At 39.4% G+C, this 11,757-nt stretch overlaps 1 non-coding gene across 1 annotated transcript; it reads left to right on the top strand.

The window, feature by feature from the left end:
- The first annotated feature begins 11,139 nt into the window (after positions 1-11,139).
- On the top strand, positions 11,140-11,271 carry LOC116532195. Its single transcript, XR_004260757.1, has one exon. It is a non-coding gene; the product is annotated as a small nucleolar RNA SNORA70 (small nucleolar RNA).
- Positions 11,272-11,757: the final 486 nt, after the last annotated feature.

Below are 11,757 nucleotides of genomic sequence, written 5' to 3' on the forward strand. Positions count from 1 at the left end.
CTACTATACTATTTATACTCAATAAATGTAAAATAGTCCTATTTTACATTTATTGAGTTCTCACTACCTGCAAAGGAATGCAAATTGCTTTAAGGGGCATTTTATAATTGCTTTAAGGGGCATTTTTTCTTCATGATAATTCTAGGAAGTAAGTTATATTTTTATTCCCATTTTACAAATGAGGAAACTAGAAACTGTGAAGCCCTGAAAATATTTCAAAAGACCTACTGTCCGTCTGTCCGTCCTTCCTTCCTTCCTTCCTTCCTTCCTTCCTTCCTTCCCTCCCTCCCTCCCTCCCTTCCTCCCCTCCCTCCCTTTCTCCATTCCTCCTATGAAAACTGGATATGATATATGGGTAGAATAAGGACTGAGGACTTCTCCTAAACTTAAGGGGCATGTTCCAGTGGTCCCCTGGTTGTGTAAAGGAAGAATGTGCTACAAGAAGGTGTAAAATCCGTATTACAGGAGAATTCCCAGTCTCATCTGGAGAGTTACCTGGCAGTGCTTTTACCAGGAATTCTGGAGGTACATTGATGACAAAGTACACCATTATATTTTAAATCTAGACCTTGATGTCCAGCACTTTTAAAACAATGTTGCTCTAAAGATACAACATTTGGACAATGACACTAGTTTTTCTATACTAAATAAAACAATAAAACATCAGTTAAAGTGTCAAAGTTTGTAGCTGTGCTCAGAATATATCCAGAGGACACTGGGCAGATTGTCTCGAGATCATACTGAGTACTATTACCCTGGTGCTTCTTTGTGTTTCAGAATTTAATTCTCAACTTTGCAGGTCTAGAAACTTGAATTTTTTGGTACACCAAGAGCAGGGCAGACTCCTTGAAGAAGAACTCACATTAAACGAATTAGCAGTACACCGATGAATAAGTTGGATTGCTAAAGGATTCATTCATAATGGGAGACAGTTGACAGGAAATGCACGAATTGGCACAAATTTACATAGCAAGTAAAAATATAATCAGAGATTTGTTTGTTTGCGGAAACTAGATCCAAAGCAAAGGAAATTGAATGCTACAAAATTGAATGGATTTATTCTCATGACATCCCTGAAACTGAACACACACCCTTTACTCTGATCTGTGTAGAGCCCATGCTGACTGCCTCTACATCAAACTCATACATTTTTTCCCTTAAACATACTGTCATTGATTAGCTTTATGGTCAGATTATTATACGTTCAGATTCTGACCCTAGAAACAATTTGTACTAAAGGTGCCTTTTGTACACATCTGAACATGTCTACTATGAGGTGATTTTCCTTTGAACTTTCAGATCATGAAGGTGCCTCCTACCCCTTCTATGGATGCCTCCTTCCAGTACTTCCCTCTACCAGGATTTTGTTGTGAAACAAAAGTTGGAAGCAACATACATATTTTAAATAAATGAAGTATTCCATATATGTATATAGTAAGGGGCATGGTGTCAATATAGTTGAAATATCTGTTTTCCTCTTATATGTAAATGATTAAGATAATTAGTTTCTCTAAAATTTGGGCTCCATTTTTTAAAATGGGCATAATAACATTTATCAGAAAGGGTTTTAATAAGGATGAAATAAAGAAAACAATCCCAATGGAGTGTTAAATAAATATTATTTCCCCTCCCCTTAATAAAATTATGATGTTTATTGCAGTAACAGGGTTGCAAATTTCACTTACACTGCAACTCAGACATGCAAAGGAACGTACATGTTGGTTCCTTATTTTGTCTGTAACTAATCTGATCTCCTTCTTGAGCCCCTACTATGTATATTTAGGGGCTTTTTAAAGTCTATTTAATCCAATCTGGTTTAAAGCTTAATCAAATATATAATTTAAATAGTCCCTATAGGTCCTGTTCAATATTTAGGAGTAATTGCTCATCTTCATTATTTCCACACCTTTAAGACAGCATCTGGGCATATGTAAGAATTTTAGCTTGCATAACTTGAGAGAGCAGAGATGCAGACTTCTCTTGGCTCTTGCTGGGTCTCCATGTGACCACTGCCTCCCATATGCCTTCATCCAGACCTGGGCTAAGTAGTCCTTCTGTAGCCCTTGCTGACAAGATGAGAGTGGCACTACCCCTCCCTTCGCACTGATGGCTCTGTAAAGGACATGCTAGCTCTGATCTCAACTTCCTCCTGGATCCATCCTCCTGCCCCGTGGAGGGACTACTGGAACTCCTGAGTCCCTTTCACGCCTAATTACACTGTGCCCCTGCTTTGGTGTATTTGCAGCTGAGATTGGGGCAGGGCAGCCACTCCAAGATCATTTTCAGATTCCAGATGAAAATCAGGGAGAAGTCTCTCTGCCCCACCCACCTCCCACTACCTACCTGATACCTCTCCAGAGAGAAGAATCAACACACCTGTCCTAGCTTTGCACTCATACTTCTGTATGTCCCTCATTTTCACCATGCCTCAGGGTGGAAAAAAGTGAGCTTTTCTTTTACTTCACTGACATTGTATCTAGTTTTTACAAAACGCAGGTTTCTTAGCCAAGCTACTATAGGCAGAGAGGCCGTCTTCCCTGCACTCTGGGAAAACACTACAATCTAGCATTATCAGGCCTAGGCTTTGTTTTTCAAAGAGAAATCAATGGAATGAAACAAATTATCTTTCTCCACAAATCATAGTTTTCTAGCCCATTTTCTTGCTAACGTAATGAAATTTTTACCCTCTCCTGCCCTTGGGTGGTAAGCCTCATAGGTTTGAATCAGAGGTGAAATGTTGTAATAAAACATGATATAAAGAATGCGATAAATTATTGGCCAAAATTCTTCACCTCTCCCTGTATCCATGCCCTTTGTCATGTAATACTGCAGCTCAACCCATGAAAGGCTGGGTGTTCATCCCCATCTCTTGACTTTGGGCTTGGCCCTGTGATTGATTTTGCCAATGGCATGATAAAAGCAGGAACTTGTGCAATTAGACATATCTTCTTGCACCTCTGCCCTTGAAAGAATAAGGAGTAGGAAGAGGAGGAAAAGGAGGGGAGGGGAGGAGGAGGAAGAGAGGGTAGGAGGGGGAGAAGGGGGAGGAGGAGAAGGAGGAGGAGGAGAAATAGCAGGAGTGAGCCCACTTATTAAAGAAAAATGAGATGTGGAACAGACCCAGGCCAAAGCTTGAAGCAAAGTCTGGCATAGATGAGGCCAACCCCCCATGTGACTACAGATGTGTGAGAAATAAATTTTTATAGCTGCATGCCTGTGAGATTTGTTTATTACAGAATTTGTTGTGGCAAGAGCCAATAGATTCAAGATGGAAGCTGGACAACATCAGTTTACTATTTGCAAAACATTCCTGTCACATGACTGCAGTCTTCAGGCGATGAAGACTCCCTGGAGAACTCACTCTGCAATAGGCTCCTCACTTAAAAGTTACACCACACAAATGAAGTTAACTTAGAGCACCACTGTCACCTTAGCATTTACCCTCTACAAATGAAGTGCTATCATCATTTTAAGATTTTTAATCTCCAGAATTGGGAAGAACTTAATTTAGGAAGGATGGACTGGAGTTTGGACATGAGAAAGAGAAAGAAGCAAATCTTTATATAATCAAATGTATAAAGACAATTACTAATTTAGATATACGTTTTAATAGGCTCTCTCCATATTGACTGAATTCACACCCTGTGGAATTTTGGTTTAATTGTCCTTGGGTGGGACATTAAACCTTTTCTGATAATTCTACAGTGAGGGTTGAGTTGGCAGAGATGACAATCAGATTTTTATTAACTTGTCCTTTTTTTCTTAGATCCCATTAAAGTACTAATATAGTTTCACTTCAGCTATTTACCTTCTAGTCTTTCTAGGTCCATCAATTGTCTAACAAATATTCCTTTCTAAGGTTTTGTACAGTATTTGGTTGTCTGTGCTATTTACAAACCCCAATTAATTTTAAACTTTAAAATGAAAAATGCGAAGAGAAAAGAAATCTCCAGCGAACAGGTCAGGTGATGGAGATAATAATAGCCATGGATAAAAATAGCTTCCAAATTATAGCCCCAGGTTTTGTTATCTAAGCCATATTGTACTACATTTTCTAAATTTAGCAACCACTATAACATTCCCCAGGCCTTTTGATACTATTGACAGATTCTGAATAGTTTTGTATCAAAGCAGTAACTATAACTCTTCTAGACACTTATTTTGAGAAATCCAGTTAGACAAAGTTGAAGGTGATTGGAGCATCTGTTGTTCCTCAACAGATTTTGGCTTTCGTCATGTAAGAAATCACCTTTAATTCAACACAAAATCAACCAGCAGAGTATGTTTAGTTATACAATAAAAAATAAATAAATAAATGTAATCCCACTCCCTCTGGTGGTGTAAACTACAAATATCTACTGAGGGTGTAATTTGGTTAAAATATTCAAAACGGATTAGGGGACTTTTCCATATTTAGTTTCTTTTTCATTCAGGAAACACTGATACTACTCCACCTCTCCAAAGGGAAGAGATTTTGAGTTTTGTAGAAATACGTAACAAAAGAAGCATCCACTTTTTTCATTAGTTTCTAATGTCTCACATACCTCATGCCAATGTGTACAGAGAGAAACTCTCTGAAACAGGTCTAAGTATCCATTATTTACCTTTGCAAATCAGAGGGTAAGTTCTTAAAGTTTCAAGATTTTATACAGATAGTATTATATATATATTATGTTATTATTACAGATGCTATTATGGATGTTATGATTATATTATTATGATGCTATTATGGCTAGTATAAAACAAAAAATAACTGTGCTCTATGCCATTGACCCCCCAGGTTCATGGAAGTAATTATGAAATGATTGATCAAGTTCATACCTTCTGTGTTGGAGAGCTCTATGCTGTGGTAAGGATATCATAAACAGTAGTCATATCAAATTTTTTTCTAAAAATACAATCACACTTAAAAACATGTATTCCCAAAATGATCTGATTAGATGTGCATATTGCTTTTCAGTACTTTGCAACATTTTTTTTTCCATTAGAAGATATTTTACTTCTACACTATACATAGGTTTGGTGGCCTAGAGAGAGACTCAAAGAGGCTCCTGCCCCCAACACACCTTACAATCCCATTCTCTTTGTATGAAAGTCCATATTGTATGAAAAAGTGCGTACTCTGGACCTACCTGGTCTGCCCAGTTCATCTAATCACTAGCTGTGTCTCCATGGGCAAGTTCAATTCACCCCGCTGTGCCTTTGGAATACAGGTAGTACGTTAGAAGAATGCAGGTAATTAAAGGTCATACTCATGGAGCTGTTGTAAGGTATAAAACTTAGAACAGTGTCTGGCACAGAATTAGTACTGGGCAAGTGTTCAATGTTATTGTTGATGTTTGACTGAATAACAGAACTATAATTTATGCAGTTTCAGTTTCAGTCATACTGAGCTTTTCTCAGTTATTTAAATAAAATCCCTTTCCTTCAGCCTTAGGATCCTTTCACATATTTTCCCTCTTCCCTACACTGTCCAATACTGTAGGCACTGGCCACATTTAGGGCTCTTTAAATGTAGATGAATTAAAATTAAATGAAATGTAAAAGTCAATCCATTGGTTGCACTGGCCACATTTAAAGTGCACAATCACCATATGTGGCTATTGAGTTAGAACTAACATAGAACTTTTTTATCATCACAGAATGGTCTATCAGAAAGCGCTGGTCTAGACTGGCCTGCCTCTCACTTTAATTCCTATTCAGTCTTCAGAATGCTGCTTAAATATCACTTCTTCAGTGAATCCTTCCCTGACCCCACGTCAATGTTAGGTCCATCTACAAATCTTCCCAGAACAGGCTGGATTTTTCCTTCAGAGATCTCTTATATTTATACATATGTTTAATGAAGTATTCCCACTAGGCTGTAAGAACTTTGAAAAAAGGGGACCATGTAGGCACATAGTAAATACCTAGTAAATATTGCAGACTGAATGACTATGACAGGAAATTTATAAAGTCATTTAATGTTTTAATAGCTAATATATGTCACATGCTTACTGTGTGCAGGGCACTATTCTGAACACTTTACGTGTTTTAAGCTATTTAATTCCAACAACTCCATGAGGTATTAGGTGCTTGGATTCATTATCTATTGCTGTAGAATAAGTTACCAAGAGCATGGAAGCTTAAAACAACATGCATTTATTATCTCACAGTTTCTGTGGGTTAGAGGTCTAAGCATAGCTTAGCTGAATCATCTGTTTAGGTCTCACAGGCTGTAATCAAAGTGTTGGGTAGGCTGTGTTCTCATTTGGAAGCTCAACTGGGGAAGACTCTGCTTCCAAGCTCACTTGGGTTGCTGACAGAATTGATTTCCAGAATCAGAGTGGACAATATCCTAAATTAGATCTGTCTCTCTCCTAAACTTAAGCAGGAATTTTTAAGTCAACATCTTAATGTAAGTCATAGGTAGGGGATAAAATTATATTGCTATTCTTCTAAATAGCAGGAAAGACATAGAAAGAAAGAGAGAATTAATAGATGTTCCATCATTCTCCTTTCCTTTACCAAAACGTAAAGGAGTTCACCTGAAGAATTTGACTCTTACCGTCTTGAGGGAATAAGATGTGATTTCAAAGTTCGTACTGGTTCTTTGCATAGCTAAAGGTAGAGGCCTCTGTATAAGGCCATGTCTTTTAACAGAGCTCCTTAATAAGATTTTGGCCAAGAAAAAAAAAAAAAAAAAAAAAAAAAAAAAAAAACAAGTCAATGAACCAATTTGGAGAGGCGAAAAGAGTTGTGAAAAGCTAAATTAACCCAGCATAAAAAATAAAGAGTACATTGGGATGCCATAGTTCATAGGTAGGAACCCTGGAAAACATCCCAGGTGTTTAAGACACCTAAGATTAGCACATTATTAAATAGTTTTCTGCTTTTCCATTTTCAATGTTACTCTGTTCCATGCTATGTTACACTTTCCCTCCACTCCCTAAAATCCATTGCTAAAGATCTGTATGCACAGCGGCCTTCAGTGAGGAAATCTGTGGGGAATGCAGGAATAAAGCAGTGAAGGAAATGATCATTTCCCTGAGGGACTAGCACTGCAGAGCATGTTTACATGGAGGGAGGCCCACAGTTCTGTAGTCTTGAGCAAAAAATCCAGGTAGTGCTAAGAGAGATGGTTAAGGGCAAGGTAGCAACCAAGACGAACTAGCCATCCCTTTTGTCAAGTACAGTAGGGGAGGGTGAGCCTTCAAGGGAAGCAGGCAGACTCTTGACCTGCATTCAAGCTCCCTGGCTCACAATGCTCTCCTCGTGCCTTATCCTATAGAGGCACACCTGCTCAGCTGTTTACAGGTAATACAGACTGTTCTCTGCAACCATCCCACTGAACCTGATAAACGGGATGTTACTCCATCACCTTGGGAATTGTCCTTTCTGCTAAGACTGAAAACTGAGAAACAGAGCCCTCCTATTGCCCTCTGATGGAGCAACCTTTTTTTGAGTGACGAACGTGACTTTCAGAGGTGTCACTTTGAAGGATGAGCATTCTGTCACCTCAGTGAGGAGTTACATAGGGATAAGAGAGCTGCAAGCTTGGGTCCCTTTTCTCTCCTGCTGTCAAGGGAGCTGCTGCTCACAGAGTTCCAGCAATGGAGTCTATCCAGGAAAGTGTCAGAGGTAAGGTAAGGACTAGCAGACTTCCTCTCAGCCTGGGCACAGCCCTTCTGGCCATTATTCTCAAAAGGGAGCCTCAACACATCTTCTTCTCTAGAATGTTACAAAGTGATGCCTAACTGCAAAGTTTGTAGTTTTCTGCTTATTGGGTGTCAGCTGACAGCAACACACATACACACACACACGCACACACACATGCACAGGCACACCATTCTGCTCAAGATAATTTTTCTGCAGGAAACTACAGCAAGCATCTTCTTCATTGCCTCATGGAGATGCTGAGGGTGCAGATTCCCTGGACCCAGGAGACACAGTAGCCTCTGGCATCTCAGTTAAACTCTTAAAAGTCCCCCATGGAATTCTTCATTGTAGAAGACCCACTCTGCTTTATTAACTCCACTGTAGACAGTATTATCATCTGTTTTTATGCTTACTCAAGACAGATTTTAAACCAAGAAGAACTTCAGAGAAAGGAGATTTGGGTTCTTGGAGTTCAGACCAAACTAGTTAGAAACATGATATGGCCACAGATCTTAATTATTTCCCTTTCAGGAAGGAAATACAAGTTTACAGAGGTATGTCATAAACCCACACACTTCTTTCAGCTAGCACTTGTTAGCCACATGTCTTCAACAGGTTAATAAAGAGGACATCATCCTGAAATCCCCTTCCATGTTGGGGACACAGTAGTACAGACGCAGAAGGAGAGGCTCTATCCTCTACTATCTAAGAGTCATGGGTTTCTTTGCAAAAGGATAATAACAACATGCGGCACTTCACACATTTGTTTCGTAGATTAGATGAAACAATGAATGTCAAACAACACAGTGTGGTGCATAATAAATGCTCAATAAATACTAGATGTTGCTATTACATTATTATTATCGTTATTACTATCACCACTTCAAGCGATATGATTTACCAAAAAGGGGCATTAGGAAAACAGAGAGCCATAATAGAGAAGTTAAACGATTTGTACTTTGCTCCAAATTGAAAAAAGAAAAACAAAAAAGTCACTTCATTTTTGTTTTGAGCTTATTTTACTTTATTTATCAAATACTATATGATGCTTACTATATGCCAATTGTGGCTCTAAACATAGAACTTATTTCACCAAATATTATTTAATTTTAAAGCATCACAAATTTCATAACAACCATATTATAATATATTGAAAATATAACAAATACAAATAATCTGGAGAATGTATATGCTGTTCCATTATGCATTCAAAGAATAATAACTGAATATGTGCCATGAACCAGCCCTCATGCTAGTCACTGGGGTGACAGTGTTCAACAGACAGACAAGTTACCTGCCCCAGATTAACAACATCGAGATTTTTAAAATAATTACTCTGGTTTTTTTCTGCATTGAATGTCAATCTAGACCAAACCGAAGACAGTTTAACCGTGTATTTAGCGGCCAGTTTTAGAGCTGCCCTATATAAACTATCTGGCTTCCTGGGGCAATTCATTCATGATTCTCAGAAACTGTAGTTAACGTGGGTAACCAGGAAGGATCATTAACACTGCCAAGTGGTGCAGCAGCAGGTCAGGCTTAGCTTCCTAAACCAGTGCCAGGATCAGCCAGAGTCGGGTGACAGGGAAGCATGAGCCATCTTGGCTGATTCTAACTGGGGTAGACAGTAGAGACACTTGAAGTACCCCTTACAGCACAGCTCCAAGCCATGTGACCCAGCTGATCAGGGCCATACCACAGGGCAAGTTGGCCGGCAGCCATCACTGCTGGGTAATTCATGTTCACCAAAAGCTCCGGTCAGACAAGGAGGCTCAGGTGCAGAATAGCTCATTGCCAGGCAGGCTCTATTGTCACTGCAAGTATAGGACACCTTTAGGTTTATTCAGTGTGGAGGGGCCTCCTGGCCATAGTAGTGCCTCTTAAATTGTGCTTATGAGAACATATAGATAGAACAGATACAAAAGACATGTAATATAGATACAGGAATATATTTATGTGTACATTGCATGTAGTTACCTTAGTACGCATTGTGTCATATGTTTTTAAATATCTTTTATTAAAATGAATGCCTTTGTTATAAGGACTATATCCTATTCTATGGCCATTACTATTATTCTTAGTCTGCTATTGCTGGGTCTATATTATGGGCTTCTTTGTTATTCATTCATTCATCGGACAAATGTTCATCAAGCCACCACAAGTGCCATGCTTCAGGGATGCAGTGGTGAGCAAAACAGATAAGTTTTTATCTGCCCTTGCAAAGTTTGTAGTCTTGTATGCTGGATGATCATTTATATTACTGTTCCGCAAATATTCACTCCCTGCCTCCTCTCACTGTGGATGCAGTATCTTTCTCTACCTCCACTGATATTGGACTTGGATGTGCAACTCACTTTAACCAAAAGAATGTCAGCAGATGAGATGAACAGAGGCCTTCACTGTGCTACCCTCTTGCATGGCTCCCCTTCTTCATGAAAACATGTTTTGGTTAGCCCCTGGTCCAATGCTGATGGGTGAACACATAGAGTAGACATGGACCCACTCACATCCCGAAGACCAACAAGCTTGGGTGACCAGAGGCCTACAACAAAGCTGCCCAGTCAATGCCAGTCTAGAGCTGCCAAATCTAGCTGAACTGCAGCCAACCTGCAGACCCATGAGGGTTGACAATTAAAGCTTGTTGTTACAAGCTTCTGAGTTTGAGGATGATTTCTTCTATAACACAGTTGTTACAGTAATCCTCAAATACAGAAACCAACAAAGCAAGAAAATTTCCATCAAATTTGAGAGTCTGATTTTCCATGAAAGACAAATTATATTCCAGTGGAGATATTTTGGAGGATGATGAATTTCTTACCCTTTCTTTATGGATGTGAGCCCCTCTCCCCATGCTACACCGTATGGAGCTTCCCCTTACAATATTAATTTTTCCAAATATCAATAAAAGGGAATCTAGGCCTCTTTGAAACACACAAGCTACTTTTCCCAATGTTCTCACCATTGTATGTCTAGCTTTCATGGACTCGTATTTTAAGCAAGCTGTGAGGAAAATTGTGAAGATTTAGAACAAAAATGACAAATGTTATCAAAAGTTTTATAAATGAGGCATAAAATTGAGGGAAAGCAGAGTGCTGAACCCACAACTGAATGTCTGTAGATACTGTTGATTGATGTAGACGAAAAAAATGGAAGACTTGAATATAAAACATATTGGCAAACTCATTTTTTTTCTGCACTAAGGAGCAAATAAAAATAAGCAAGTTCCTTATAGCAGGATAGTTTTAGATTAGATGCAGGAAGAAAGGATATCAGCTGAAATAGGTTTCTAGGAAAGGCTTGCTCTCTCTTCTCCTAAAATTGTTTAAGGGAAGGAAAAATAAAGGATATGAGAACCTGAGCAGAGTCAGAGGAATGGACCAAATCACTGATGCCTATTTCCAGATTATGGATTTATTTGACGAGGTGAAAAATGCCATGGCCTACATATCCTATTGGCTCCTGTAAGTACCAAAAAGACTTTTTAAAACTTACTGGATCTATCTGCCAATTAAGCTGACTGGATTCCTTTCCTCGTGGGGGCCCAGTATGCAATGGCTGCAAACAGCAGTTTCCTTGGTAGTGTATGCTGCCTGTTTCTTGCATGGGTTGCTCTGAGGGACCTTGGAGACAGGCCTTCCAGATGTATGTCTATGACTCTGACCTTGCACTACCCCAACGTAGGCTCCAAACAGGCAAGCGAGGTGCCATTGGAAAGCCCCAGGGCACCGTGGCCAGGGTTCACATTGGCCAAGTGATCATGTCCATTCACACCAAGCTGCAGAACAAGGAGCATGTGTTTGAGGCCCTGCACTGGGCCAAGTTCAAGTTCCCTGGTCACCAGAAGATCCACATCTTAAAGAAGTCGGGCTTCACCAAGTTCAATGCTGATAAATTTGAAGACATGGTGGCTTGAGAAGTGGCTCATCCCTGATACTATGAGGTTAAGTACATTCCCAGTTGTGGCCCTCTGGACAAGTGGTGGGCCCTGCACTCATGAGGGCTTCCACTGTGCTGCCCCCCTCATAATGTGAACCAATAAATTTACTTCCTGTCCAAAAAAAAAACCTTACTAGATCTGATGGCAAAACTAAAGTTGCCTGTGCCTAAGATTTTTTTTAA

The sequence above is a fragment of the Sapajus apella genome, unplaced genomic scaffold (assembly GCF_009761245.1).
Source record: "Sapajus apella isolate SASKATOON/1434 unplaced genomic scaffold, GSC_monkey_1.0 scaffold74, whole genome shotgun sequence".
In the NCBI taxonomy this organism is placed as follows: Eukaryota; Metazoa; Chordata; class Mammalia; order Primates; family Cebidae; genus Sapajus; species Sapajus apella.